Below are 15117 nucleotides of genomic sequence, written 5' to 3'. Positions count from 1 at the left end.
CACTTAAATCCTGTCATTGTAGCACCAGCAACCTATCTAACAACTGCATCAGACACTTGTTTTATACAGATGTTACCGACTGCAGTGCCATATTCTGCCTGTTCACATATCTCTGTAGTTGAATTACACATGCCTATACCAGTTTCTTTGGCGTTTCAGTGCATAACATTTATAAAATTGGACTTAGCTCATTCTTTTCCTTGCCCCTTTATTTGATTCCTCCAAGTAGTCTACCTGTTCTCACTCAGATGTGTGATAAAATTTCACTGCCAAAAGATAATTTTTTGTTGAAGAAATCAAGACACTTTAGGTGACCCACCTACCTCACGCCCCCCCCCCCCCTCTCTCTCTCTCTCTCTCTCTCTCTCTCTCTCTCTCTCTCTCTCTCTCTCTCTCCCTCTCTCTCTCTCACACACACACACACACACACACACACACACACACACACTAGTGAAAAGTGTTCAGCCTTTTTGTTGTATATTAACTAGTGGCACAGTAAAATCTAATCCCCTCAGGGGAAAAGGGCATTTTTACCATTCCCTGCTGATGAAAGTCAATTCCAACAGCTAATTCTTCTGGTTCTCTTTATGATGCTACAAAGTGGTGTCTTGTACATTATTACATTTTATTTGGGAAAAATAATCTACTGTTTTTGGGAACAGTTTGCTAGGAAAGATTAAAAATGTTTTCAGTGTTGTATTAACCCGCATTTATTTGCTTTTGGAAGATATTCTTCCAACTCAATCCTATATTTTGGTTACTAAAATGAAATCATTGATTTAATCACGAACTTCTACTCTGCTTTCTTGAATTACTCAATGCACTTTTACTCTTGCTATATCGAAAGCTGCAGGGTTCTCTGCTGACTGTCTACATCTGGACCTTCACACAGCTGCTGTTTGGTCCTGAATGCAGAGCTACTTTCCTCGTGTCACAGTTGGATAGGCTCCCTTCTAAACTTGCTAGGCAAATTTGGAAGAGATAGTTTAATGTCATAGTAACTGTAATGTGCTCCACCATGTCCTGGATGTTTTCTTTAGCCCTTTTTGAAAGTAGTGCAAGTAGTGTTGGGTGCTAGTTTTGCTGCTCCAGACAAATGGGCTCTCATAAATGTTTTTTTTTTTTTTTTTGTATCTAAACATTTATTAAAACTGTAACAGATCACAAAACCCCGAAGATGTTTCATTTCAATTTTTATTTTGTCTCTGATTTGACACTTTAATAAAGGGACATGGTCATTTGTAGACTTTCAAATACAATAAAATTCAGTACGAGAAGACTGTTCTCCATTTTATCGATTATTTGAGATACTTTTACAATCTAGCCACAAGGTCCCGACGCTCTGGAACAGTTTATTGATCACATGAACAGTATGCACCCACGCATCTGGTTCATTCCCGAAACAGTAGAAGACATACTGAGATGTTGTGGCAAACAAAGTTGTATGGGCGGCTGCTGCCCTGTACACCAGAGGTACACTGATTTATATCTCAGCATGCAGAGTTTTCACCACCCCATCCAGAAGAGAGTCATTTTAAATACATTGCTACACAGTGCTACAACTGTTTTTGACTCGACTTCTGGAATTAACTTCTGGAGTATATGTCGCGAAAGAATGGGATGGGGTATAAGATTTAAAGTTGGCACTTTCAAAGAAACAAAAATGGAGAAATACTGAACAATCATGAAATGAATCACCTATTGTGCTCCTTCCGCAAAATATGTAGAATCTGGGGAAGACAAGGTATAAGATCTATTTTCTGACCACCTGAGAAGATAATGGAAATGTTGCAGCCATTTATAGACAGTCACGACCTCAGGGTCCCTGGGATATATAAGATTTTATATGGGTGCAGTAGCAACTGCAGCAGTCTGTGCACCCATACTGTTTCCAACTGCTATGCAGAATACCAATTTCACGGTACATGGGAATAACAATTCAAGTCCTGTTTGGAAGATACTGAGAAAATTAAATTTTAAGCTTTGAGGCCTGTGTCAAGTTTTAATTACAAATAATTTATAGATTTTATCCCCTAAATTATTGTCTACTTTATATGTTATACCATGGCATAATAACCACTTACATTAGTGCAGAATGACAATGAAGAAATATATCAATAGAACAAAAGACAAAATTTGCAAGAAGTGATCTAAGTTCATTCACAATTAAATTTAAAAGCTTAGAAACTGCTCTTTTATCTGATTATTATTACCAATGTATCACTTTTATACTTGACATATAGGATATATTCAATATAGCAACCTTTTATCTTGTCATAATACTAGGTCTACTTACAATAATGCAGTACAACAGTGAAAAAACTTAATAGCAGTATACAGAATTAATTTTGCAAGGTAAAAATTAGCATCAAAATTCTTAAAACATATGAAATAAATTTAAAAGCATAGGAACTATTGCTAGGAATGACCCATTTTTTTCTAATTATTCAACTTTAAACATGACACAAGTGCCTATTTAATAATGCAAAACAGTAACATTAATTAAATAGGCAAAATGATCCAAGTCCAGTGTTACAATGACTGTAAAGTTACGAAAAAAACACTTGTCTTCACCATGGGTTTCACCAGCTGATAATGAACTGAAACATTGTTGAGCTTCTTAGCCACAAAACTGTTTCAAAATTTACAAATTGCTATATTGTGCAAGGGATTACACTCCATTACAACAAAGGGTTCTGGAAGTCATCTTGCATTTTCAGTTACTTGATACCAGTCATTTGGCACTTCACAAAACTGTCTTTATGTCTGCTAGGCCCATATTCTGGTCACACTAAAAAAGTTATGTGGCTGTGGTCAAATTCTCCATCAGTAGGCTTCAAGATTTATTTATTTATTTCTTGTTCCATAGATCCAGTTAGTGAGCCAATCACAAGGATATGGAACGTGTCAAATTGTACAGGTTTCAATTTACACTTACAATAAATACAAAGGGCAATTCAATGCCAAATTGTACATAGTTTAAGTAAGACATACTATAAATACAGTAATAGATACAACATCAGCTAGATACCATAACAACCATTTAACAGAAAAAGGAGTTTCAAATAAAGGTTAAAGATAACAGCACAAAGTTAAATCAGATATTTGGCCTACAAGAGTAAATACAGATACAGTCAATTTGTTGTTACGAAAAGTGTGCTAATGCTCAATGCACAATAAAATCAATTGAACTACTTCTAGACACAATAAGTTCAGTGATGGTATACATTTTCTTTCAGATATTCATCCACAGTATAAAAAGATTTCTCTGTCAGGTAATCTTTGAGAAGTTGTTTGAATTTTGGCAGTTCTGTATGAACACATTTGATATGTAGTGGTAGAGCATTGAACAGCTTAATGCTGGAGTAGTAAACTCCTTTTTGTACCAGAGTGAGACGTTTCATTTCGAAATGTGGATTGTTTGTGTTTCTGGTGTTATAGCCATGGAATTTACTGTTGTCTTGGTAGGTAGAATAATTTTTGCACACAAAGGTCATCAAGGAAAAAATATACTGTGAGGCAGTTGTTAGGCAGTTGTTAGGATACCTATCTTCCGAAACAAGTGCCTGCAAGAGTGTCTTTGATTGACCCCACACATTATTCTGGTTGCTTTTTTTTGGATGGTGAAAACTTAGCTCGGCAACATTTGCATTACGGGTAATTTCTTCAGTGGCTGAAGTTGACACCATTAAGGTTGCCTACTTTGGCTACTTCCGCTCATTGATGCCATATGCTATCATATTCTGGGGGAACCAACCACTTGCAAAAAAAGTTTTCACCATCAAAAAAAAAACAATTTCATCGGGATTACTTTGTGATGTATGAAACTTCATATAATGAGTTTTATCTGCATTGAGTGAGAGACCATTTGAGGAGAACCAATTTAAGATGTCATTAAAAACAGTACTTGTAGCTTGTTCAAGATCATGATCAATCAAATCGTCAATTAGAATTGTTGTATCATCGGCAAACAGGGTAAATTTGCTGTTTGTCTCAGAACAAAGAGGAAGGTCATTAATAAATGTAGATTGTAGCCACAAGCCAACAGTACCGCCTAAACCATAGTATTCTGCCTTTTTCCAAAGAATTTGGTGGTTTACACAGTCAAAGGCTTTCGTAAGATCACAAAAAATACCCACTGGAGACATTTTTTTGTTAATGGCTTCCAAAACTTGGTTGCCGAAAGAGAATATTGCCTGTTCAGTGCAAAGACTGGCACGAAACCCAAACTGATTTTTGCTTAAGATACTGTGGAAGTTGAGATGGTCTACAATCCTCCTGTGCACGAGTTTTTCTAGAATTTTCGAGAAGATAGTTAATAGGGATATTGGGCGATAGTTTGTAACAATGCTTTTATCCCCTTTTTTAAAGAGAGGAATCACTACAGCCAACTTAAGTCTGTCAGGGACAATCCCATCTTGTAGGGATGCATTGTATATGTTGCATAAGACGGGACTAACAAATTTATAACAATGTTTCAGTATTTTACTAGAAATATTGTCCACACCAGCAGAATTTTTATTTTTTAATGATCTAATTACTCTTATGACTTCACTTACAGTAACTGGAGGTAAAGATAACTGTGGGATTCTGTTGCTAATAGCTTTCTGTAGGAGGGACAATGATTCTTCTATAGAACCATTACAGCCTGTCTTCTCTGCTGCTCTCAAAAAGTGGTTATTAAATATTTCTGCAACCAACTCAGGTTCCTTTATGATACTGTCCCCTGTTTTAATCTCTATCTGAGACATGTTCCCTGTTGTCCTGCCAGTTTCCCTCTTTATTACATTCCATATAGTTTTAATTTTATTTTCTGAGCTTTCAATTTCTGATTTTATGCACATACTTTTAGATTTATTTATAACCTTCTTGAGAATGCTACAGTAAAGTTTGTAGTGTTGTCGTTTCTTTGGATCATTACAAATCCTGAGAGAACTGTATAACATCCTCTTTGTTCTACAAGATGTTATTATCCCTGTAGTGATCCAAGACTTCTTGGCATTGCCTATATGTCTATTTCTAACTACTTTTTTGGGAAAGATGGACTCAAATACAGACATGAATTCATTTAAAAATGAATTGTACTTTTTGTTTACATCTGTTTCCCTATAAACTGGGCTCAAATCTTTCTCTTTTAGGCTGTCATTGAATTTTTTAAGGCCCTGTTCATTTACTATCCTAAAAGATTTCCAAGAATGCTCGGAACTGTTGCACACACTGATGTAATTGAGCCTAAGCAATTGACCACCATGATCAGAAAGGCCAAGGATTGGATGTACAGTGATCTCATTGCATTTAGACTTATCTATAAATATATTATCTATCAGACTTTTACTGTTAACAGTAACCCTAGTTGGGAAATCTACTATTGCCATCAGATTATAAGACTCCATTGAATGTACTAAATCAGCTTTACTATTGCTCTCATTTAGAAAATCAACATTAAAGTCACCAGTAATTATCAAGTTCTTGGACTTTGAGTACACAATGGATAATAAAGAATCTAAGTGCTTAAGAAATACATTCAAATTCCCTGAGGGAGATCTATACAGTGCTAACACTACAGCCGTGAAGTCATTTACAGTAATCTCAACACCACATACTTCAATTTGTTGCTCTATACAATGGCTCTTTAACTCTAACGCATTGTAAGATATGTTATTTTTTACATAAATTAACACTCCACCTTTTTCCATGATGGTTCTAGAGTAATGCGCTGCCTGACAGTAACCACTTAGCTGTAACCTTTCAATGTCTTTCGCATGATGTTCACTAACACATAATACATCAGTATCTTTTAGTCCTTGTGGTTCCTCTAACAGAACAGTAATGTCATTTACTTTATTACCAAGTCCTCCCACATTTTGGTGAAAAATCGTCATTTCTTTGGAATTAGAGACAGATGTAAACTTTTGCCTAAAAAATTATCTGTAGCTACAGACACAGTACATTCATTACTAACAATTTCCTGAAACATTTGAGTTTGAAACCGAGTCTGACTTGAGGGCTGGAGCCATTTAAGTGCGATTGGTTCCAACTTTGGGGTACATTTGTGGGCTTCTTCCAATATTTTTGTTTTTAAGAGGGTACCTAATGCTTTTTTTCCTGATCTGTTCAGGTGCATACCGTGTCTTGTAAATAATTCTCGTCCAAAACTGCTTATATCTACAACACAAGTATTGTTAAAATGCTTATGCAACTTTGCTAACTTAGAGTTCGTTTGTGAGATAGCCTCATTTACACAGGACTGTGGGTTTAAGTCATGTCTCTTTGGAATGTTCACAACAAATACCTTAGACTGAAGAAGCGCCGATATTTTCATCCTGAGCGACTGTATGACATCATTCCCTTCGTTGCAGGCAACGTGTTTGAGCCACCTATTAAGATCACACACTCGTTTTTTACTTTTTCAGGATCACACCCCGCTACAACTTCTTGAAGTTTACCACCTGGCTTCACAATTCTACAAACATCGGCAGCATTAAAATTGCTTTTCACTATATCAGCCATGCCTCTACCATGACTATAAGCGAAAATGTGAAGACGATTTGTTGATGTTTCACTCACAGCAAACTGGATCACACCACTGCCACTTTCATTGCTGTTAACTGAACGTTGTGGCTTTGGAAGATCAAACCTAACCTCTTTCCGATAGTTTATCGGAACACTCTTCTTACGATTGTTTTCACTTTCTGTGAGACTATTACTAGAACAAAGTACATCAAAATTGTTTACATTCTCGAACCTCGAAACATTTGCTGTAGACGAAGTTTTAGTGCCGAATGTTTGATGCTTGTTGTGTACTAACTTCCATTCTGATGATTTATCAGCGTCATTTTGCGGCAATGAAACACAGTGTAGTTCATGTTCTGTCCTGGGCAAGAACCACAGAATACACCAAATTCACATACATTGCTGGATATGACTTCAGTACTATAATGCGATAGCTTAGAACAAACTTCATCTGAAACTTTGTTTGCCATGGTTCGACTGTAGGTGTAGAACAAAGACTTAGCTGTAGCACGGCAATATATATTAAATGAGTAAAGTGACAGTTGGTAGTAACTTGTTGAGATAATGGGCAGTGGTTTTTTTTCCTCATGATTCATCATAATTACAACTCTGTTTATGTTCTACACTCCCCCTGTCCAGTCTGCTTTATTTCAAAAAAAAAAAAAAAAAAAAACTTGTCAGCCTTTCATTTGTGCAGTTCATTTTAAACAGATAAGTGTTTTCTCTTCTCAATCAGGTCCTGGGGAGAAACCTTTGCATAACTGTGAATCAACTTGGACAACATCACATATGCTGCAGGTGTTGTCATTTGGCAGCCAAAATTTATATTTTGTCACAAAAGTTACATGATATTGTTCATAGGACACTGGGATACCCAGGAATTTGTTTAAGAACATCTGGTGTAGCTTCTTGACATTATGGTCTTCTAATGAGCAGTACACCCTTTGAGCGATTGTATATGTTCATGATTTTTGCCTCTTGTTTCGTCATTACGTTTGTGTGGCCTATAACCATGTTTACCCACGGTGTTGATGTATGCTTTCCCTGTAGTGACTAGGGAACATTTCAAAGTGATGAGGCATCGGTTCGTAATGCCATGGATGGATAGAAGCACTTCATGGTATTTCAACTGTCTTCAGATCCCTTAACACCCTAACTTTATAACTGCAGGAGAAGTCATGATATTGTGCTTCATCAGAATTCTTTTTTTGTTTCCAGCACAATACAGGCTTCACAATGATTAGATTTGTTTATCATAAGATGCTATTTCACTGAACTCTTTAATCAATGTATTTCTTTCTGTGCTAGTTGCATTTACAAAACATTTCCCATATGAACACTTGTAGTCATTGCCGGTATTCTCACTCAAAGCTCCATTTTCGAACACTGTCTCAAAAGAAAGCTACAGTACAACTAACAGTGCACAATACTAAAAAACAACAATGAATAATTTACACCTGGATGTGTGGACTCTGATCAACCTTCCAAAGGAAAAATGTGACTTTGATCATTCTTCCAATGTACGTAAAAACTTAGAGCCTGAATTACATGGGCATTGATTATATCCCCAAAGTTAAGGTTTCACATGAAATGTATTTGCAGTTGCAAATACAAACAACAATCAGCTGTGTAAGGGAATGAAGACACTGAAAATTTTGCCCGACGAGGACTCGAACCCAGATTTCCCACTTTACGCGATTGGTCGCCTTAACAGCTTTGGCAACTATGAACAGCTCACAGCTGGACCCAAACTTCCATATCTTGTTATTCCTGCATCACAACCTGCACTCATACATACATTATGTAATTCCTGTACAGGGAGGACATCTTAATTATAAGCTGCTGCCCGGTGTCAGCCGATAAATATGATACTGCAGCACTTGTCTTGTTAAGAAGAATGATGCATGCATGTACGAAGGAACGCTGCAGTGTTGTTCTTAACAACACAGGCACTACAATATCATATTTAAGTTTCACAGCCTGGAAGTTCTTCATTTCTATAACAAGATGACAAAGCTAAAATTTGACCTTAGATGACTTTGACTGTTATCCCTCTGTAAACTTCAATTAATATACATTACAAATTGAGAACTTGAGAAGTCAAGAGCTGCTGAGCACAGATCCCACTGAGAAACAGAATAATACTGCATGAAATTAAAATCTTTTCCCATAAGTATAATCTTCAATGATGGCAGATAATGATTGCAAGCATTCCACACTTGTCTAGTTATGAATTGCTAGCAGAGGTAGTAGCTGCTGCACAATTTAAAAGCCATGGAGGATGGAGCTACATCACAACAGACAATAGAAAAAAAGAAAAACAAGGAGACAAAATACATCAAGGAAACAGTTACCAGCTGATTTGCGTAAGACAAGAAAAAGACTGTCCCTGTGATTTTACAGATGGAACATTTCATGCGAATGCAAACAATTTTCAACAAGCCTGAGTTCAGTTCTTTGTACAATGTGTTTATCTCCAGCAGTCTGCAAAGAACAAAAGTTCAGTATCTGTTCCAAGCTTTTTAATAACTTCTTACACAATGAGAAACATCAAACAATTTACTACATTGGAAGTTAATATTCAGGATGTTTGTCTATTATATGTACAAATGGAATTATTCAGATAGCTAAGTGAAATGAAAATTTAACTGTGATGTGGAATTTGATAGTAGGAAAAGGAAGAGAAGGAAAAATTGCACAATTACATGGACCGAGGAGAGAGGAATGAAAGAGGAAGCTGCCTGGTACGATTTTGCACAGAGCATAATTTAATCATCACTGACACTTCGTCTCAGAAGCATGAAAGAAGGATGTATACGTGGAAGAAACCAGGGAACACTGGAAGGCTTCATAATGATTATAAAATGGTACGACGGAGATTCTGAAACAAAATTTTACGAAGTTTCCACGGACAGATGTTAACTCTAGCCACAATTTACCGGTTATGAACTGCAGGTTAAAATAGAAGAAATTGTGAAAATGTAAGAATTTAAGAAGATGGGACTTGGATAAATTGAAGGAACTGACCCATGTGTGCATGAGGTGTGCTTATCCTTTTCCTAATACTGTTGATATTCCAACCTGGAGTTTCTACTGTCTGAAGGAAAAGCAAGTTCTTGGGGGTTTCAGAGACAACATAGGCAATGGTGGACTGTAACACGAGACAGGACCATATAGAAGACAAATGGGTGGCTTTGAGAGATGAAATAAAGAAGGTAGGACAGGTTCACATAGGTAAAAATGACAAAGTCTAGTAGAAATCCCTGGATAATATAGACAATATTGAACTTAATTAATGAAAGGAGAAAATATGTATTAATAAAAAAAAGAGCAAATGTAGTGGGCGCAAGGGGGAATTCAGATGTCTAAATAAGGAGACAGAGAGTGCAAAATGGCTAAGCAGGAATGGTTAGAAGATAAATGCATGTAATTAGGGGAACAACAGATATCAAGTATAGGAAAATTAGAGCATCCTCTGGAGAAAACAGAAGACATTGTCAATTTAGTAGTGGAAGGAAAAAAGTTGTACAGGGAGAACACGGTTTGAGTACAGGTTCAAATTATGTAATTCACATTATTTATTTATATCTATAAACAAAGATGATGTGACTTACCAAATGAAAGTGCTGGCAGGTCGAAAGACACACAAACAAACACAAACATACACACAAAATTCAAGCTTTCGCAACCAACGGTTGCTTCATCAGGAAAGAGGGAAGGAGAAGGAAAGACGAAAGGATGTGGGTTTTAAGGGAGAGGGTAAGGAGTCACTACAATCCCGGGAGCGGAAAGGCTTACCTTAGGGGGAAAAAAGGACAGGTATACACTCACATATACACACATATATGCGAGTGTATACCTGTCCTATTTTTCCCCTAAGGTAAGCCTTTCCGCTCCCGGGGGATTGGAATGACTCCTTACCCTCTCCCTTAAAACCCACTTCCTTTCGTCTTTCCCTCTCCTTCGCTCTTTCCTGATGAAGCAACCGTTGGTTGCGAAAGCTTGAATTTTGTGTGTATGTTTATGTGTCTATCAACCTGCCAGCACTTTCGTTTGGTAAGTCACATCATCTTTGTTTTTAGATATATTTTTCCCACGTGGAATATTCATAACATTATTTATTTATTTATTTATTTTGATCCAACATCAACTGATTGCAAAAAAAAAAGGTTTTTTTGTGCCTGTCTTCTGTGGAAGTCAGAGCCTTGCTTACTAGAGTTACACGTTATTGCTTGGCATTATTATCTACACAACTTTTTCTAAATTGAGAGAACAATGTTACATACTTGGCCTATACATAAAAACAATTTGCTATTGCAATACATAGATTAAGGAATTTACAGTTTGTGACACAGTCTTCAGATCTGAGATTCAAATATTTACAGTTCATGACACAGTCTAAGATCTGAGATTCATATATTTTTAGACAGATGTTCTTTCATCATACGAGTGTACTAAAACTAGAAACTCATCTAATGAATACACAGGATTGTTTGTTTGTTGTTGTTGTAGTCTTCATTCCAGAGACTAGTTTGATGCAGCTCTCCATGCTACTCTATCCTGTGCAAGCATCTTCATTTCCAAGTAACTACTGCAACTTACATCCTCCAGAATCTGCTTAGTGTATTCACCTCTTGGTTTCCCTCTACGATTTTTACCCTCCACGCTACCCTCCAATACTAAATTGATGATCCCTTGATGCCTCACAACATGTCCTACCAATCGATCCCTTCTTCTAGACAAGCTGTGCCACAAATTCCTCTTCTCCCCAATTCTATTCAGTATCTCTTCATTAGTTACATGATCTATCCATCTAATCTTCAGCATTCTTCTCTAACACCACATTTTGAAAGCTTCTATTCTCTTCTTGTCTAAACTATTTATTGTCCATGTTTCACACCCATACATGGCTACAATTCATACAAATACTTTGAGAAAAGGCATCCTGACACTTAAATCTACACTTGATGTTAACAAATTTCTCTTCTTCAGAAACACTTTTCTTACCATTGCCAGTCTACATTTTATATCCTCCCTACTTCGACCATCATCAGTTATTTTTCTCCCCAAACAGCAAAACTCATTTACTACTTTAAGCGTCCCATTTCCTAATGTAATTCCCTCAGTATCACCTGATTTAATTTGACTACATTCCACTACTCTCATTTTGCTTCTGTTAATGTTCGTCTTATATCCTCCTTTCAAGACACTGTCCATTCTGTTCAACTGATGTTCCAGGTCCTTTGCTGTCTCTAGCAGAATTACAATTTCATAGGCGAACCTCAAAGTTTTTATTTCTTATCCCTGGATTTTAATATCTACTCCGAATTTTTCTTTTGTTTCCTTTACTGCTTGCTCAATATACAGATTGAATAACATCGGGGAGAGACTACAGCCTTGTCTCACTCCCTTCCCAACCACTGCTTCCCCTTCATGCCCCACAACTCTTATAACTGCTATCTGGTTTTCGTTCAGATTGTAAATAGCCTTTCGCTCCCTGTACTTGACCCTGCCACCTTCAGAATATGAAAGAGAGTATTCCAATCAACATTGTCAAAAGCTTTCGCTAAGTCTACAAATGCTAGAAACACCGGTTTGCCTCTCCTTAATCTATCTACTAAGATAAGTCGTAGGGTCAGTATTGCCTGCTGTTCCAACATTTCTACGGAATAGAAAGAAGGATCCTTTATTGTACAATTATATGATAGCAAAACAAACACTGGTAGCAGTTACTTCTGTAAAATATCTGGGAGTATGCGTGCGGAACGATTTGAAGTGGAATGATCATATAAAATTAATTGTTGGTAAGGCGGGTACCAGGTTGAGATTCATTGAGAGAGTCCTTAGAAGATGTAGTCCATCAACAAAGGAGGAGGCTTACAAAACACTCATTCGACCTATACTTGAGTATTGCTCATCAGTGTGGGATCCATACCAGATCGGGTTGATGAAGGAGATAGAGAAGATCCAAAGAAGAGTGGGGCATTTCGTCACAGGGTTATTTGGTAAGCATGATAGCTTTATCGAGATGTTCAGCAAACTCAAGTGGCAGACTCTGCAAGAGAGGCGCTCTGCATCGCAGTATAGCTTGCTGTCCAGGTTTCGAGAGGGTGCGTTTCTGGATGAGGTATCGAATATATTGCTTCCCCCTACTTATACCTCCCGAGGAGATCACGAATGTAAAATTAGAGAGATTTGAGCGTCCATTGAGGCTTTCCGGCAGTCGTTCTTCCCGTGAACCATACGCAACTGGGGTAGGAAAGGAAGGTAATGACAGTGGCATGTAAAGTCCCCTCCGCCACACACTGTTGGGTGGCTTGCGGAGTATAAATGTAGATGTAGATGTAGAATCCAAACTGATCTTCCCCAAGGTCGGCTTCTACCAGTTTTTCCATTCATCTGTAAAAAATTTGTGTTAGTATTTTGCAGCAGTGCCTTATTAAACTGATAGTTTGGTAATTTTCACACCTGTCAACACTTGCTTTCTTTAGGATTGGAATTATTATATTCTTCTTGAAGTTTGAGTGTATTTCGCTTATATCATACATCTTGCTCACCCAAGACTATCAGTAGTTCAAATTGAATGTTGTCTACTCCCGGGGCCTTGTTTCGACATAGATCTTTCAGTGCTCTGTCAAATTCTTCACACAGAATCGTATCCCCCATTTCATCTTCACGTACACCCTCTTCCATTTCCATTATATTGCCCTCAAGCACATCGCCCTAGTATAGAGCCTCTATATAATCCTTCCACCTTTCTGCTTTCCCTTCTTTGTTTAGAACTGGTTTTCAATCTGAGCTCTTAATATTCACACAAGTGGTTTTCTTTTCTCCAAATGTCTCTTTAATTTTCCTGAATACAGTATCTATCTTACCCCTAGTATATATACCTCATCCCTACATTTGTCCTATAGCCATCCTTGCTTAGTCATTTTGCACTTCCTGGCAATTTCATTTTTGAGACGTTTGTATTCCTTTTTGCCTGCTTCATTTACTGCATTTTTATATTTTCTTCTTTCGTCTATTAAATTCAACATGTCTTCTGTTACGCAAGGATTTCTACTAGCCCTTGTCTTTTTGCCCACTTGATCCTCTGCTGCCTTCACTATTTCATCTCTCAAATCCATCCATTCTTCTTCTACTGTATTTCTTTCCCCTGTTCTTGTCAATCATTTCCTAATGCTCTCTCTGAAACTCTCTACGACTCTGGTTTTTTCAGTTTATCCAGGTCCCATCTCCTTAAATTTCCACCTTTTTGCAGTTTCTTTAGTTTTAATCTACAGTTCATAACCAACAGATTGTGGTCAGAATCCACATCTGCCCCTGGAAATCTCTTACAATTTAAAACTTGGTTCCTAAATCTCTGTGTTCCAGTGTCTCTAGGCCTTTTCCACGTATACAATCTTCCTTCATGATTTTTAAACCTAGTGTTAGCTATGATTAAGTTATGCTCTGTGCAAAATTCTACCAGGTGGCTTCCTCTTTCATTCCTTACCTCCATTCCATATTTACCTACTACTTTTCCTTCTCTTCCTTTTCCTAATATTGAATTACAGTCCCCCACGACTATTAAATTTTCGTCTCCCTTCACTATCTCAATTTTTTTTTAATTTTTTTTATCTGATCATAATATTTTTTCAATCTCTTCATCGTCTGCAGAGCTAGTTGGCATATAAACTTGTAGTACTGTGGCAGGCATGGGCTTTGTGTCTATCTTGGCTACAATAATGCATTCACTATGCTGTTCGTAGTAGCATATCCATGGTCCTATTTTTTTATTCATTATTAAACCTACTCCTGCATTACCCCTATTTGATTTTGTATTTATAACACTGTATTCACCTGACCAGGAGTCTTGTTCCTCCTGCCATGGAACTTCACTATTTCCCACTATATCTACTTTAACCTATCCATTTCCCTTCTTAAATTTTCTAACCTACCTATCCGATTAAGGGACCTGACATTCCATGCTCCAATCTGTAGAATGCCAGTTTTGTTTCTTCTAATAATGTTTGTTCAAGAGCCATAATTTTGATTCCTTTTTTAAGGCAACTAAGAGGCTTGCATATGACAAACTAGCTTGGACAGCTGCATCAAACTAGTCTTTGGACCGATGATGACAACAAGAACAAGAACAACAACAACCACAGCAGAAGCAGTGATACTCAGATTAAAATAACTTTGCGATTGACAGATTGCAGTGGCAAGATGTGGGGGGCAGCCACACTTCACAAGGCACTGCACATACCTAAAAAAACAGGCAACACAGCAAACCTGTTGCACTCGAGAATGAACTATGGTTGGCTGGTGGCTGGCCCTACCACTCACTTTCCTCTATTTGCTCCTTTTGTTTATACTTACAACAGTTAAACACCCTGAAAATTTCTTAAGAGAGATCACAACTTGCCAAAAACAAATAATAAGTTAAAAAGTTATAACATGGAAAACATGGGAAACAAATCTATAAGAAAAACAGCTACTATCTCTTCTGCCCGTACTGGTCTTTTTGTTGATGTAGTTGTGGCATCAGTTCACAAATTACACAAGACCTTTAATGGTTTATCAGATCATGACTGTGCTAAATATATCTGGGCCCTAAGCAGA

The 15117-nt window shown here is 37.2% G+C and overlaps 1 protein-coding gene across 1 annotated transcript in view; it reads right to left on the bottom strand.

The window, feature by feature from the left end:
- LOC124794636 (metallophosphoesterase domain-containing protein 1) overlaps window positions 1–15117 on the bottom strand; it is a 73322-nt gene that overhangs the window by 54295 nt on the left and 3910 nt on the right. The gene's annotated exons all lie outside the window — the stretch shown is intronic.

Source organism: Schistocerca piceifrons, chromosome 4 (assembly GCF_021461385.2).
Source record: "Schistocerca piceifrons isolate TAMUIC-IGC-003096 chromosome 4, iqSchPice1.1, whole genome shotgun sequence".
NCBI classification, from domain to species: domain Eukaryota; kingdom Metazoa; phylum Arthropoda; class Insecta; order Orthoptera; family Acrididae; genus Schistocerca; species Schistocerca piceifrons.
This window is presented reverse-complemented; position numbering and strand designations above follow the sequence as displayed.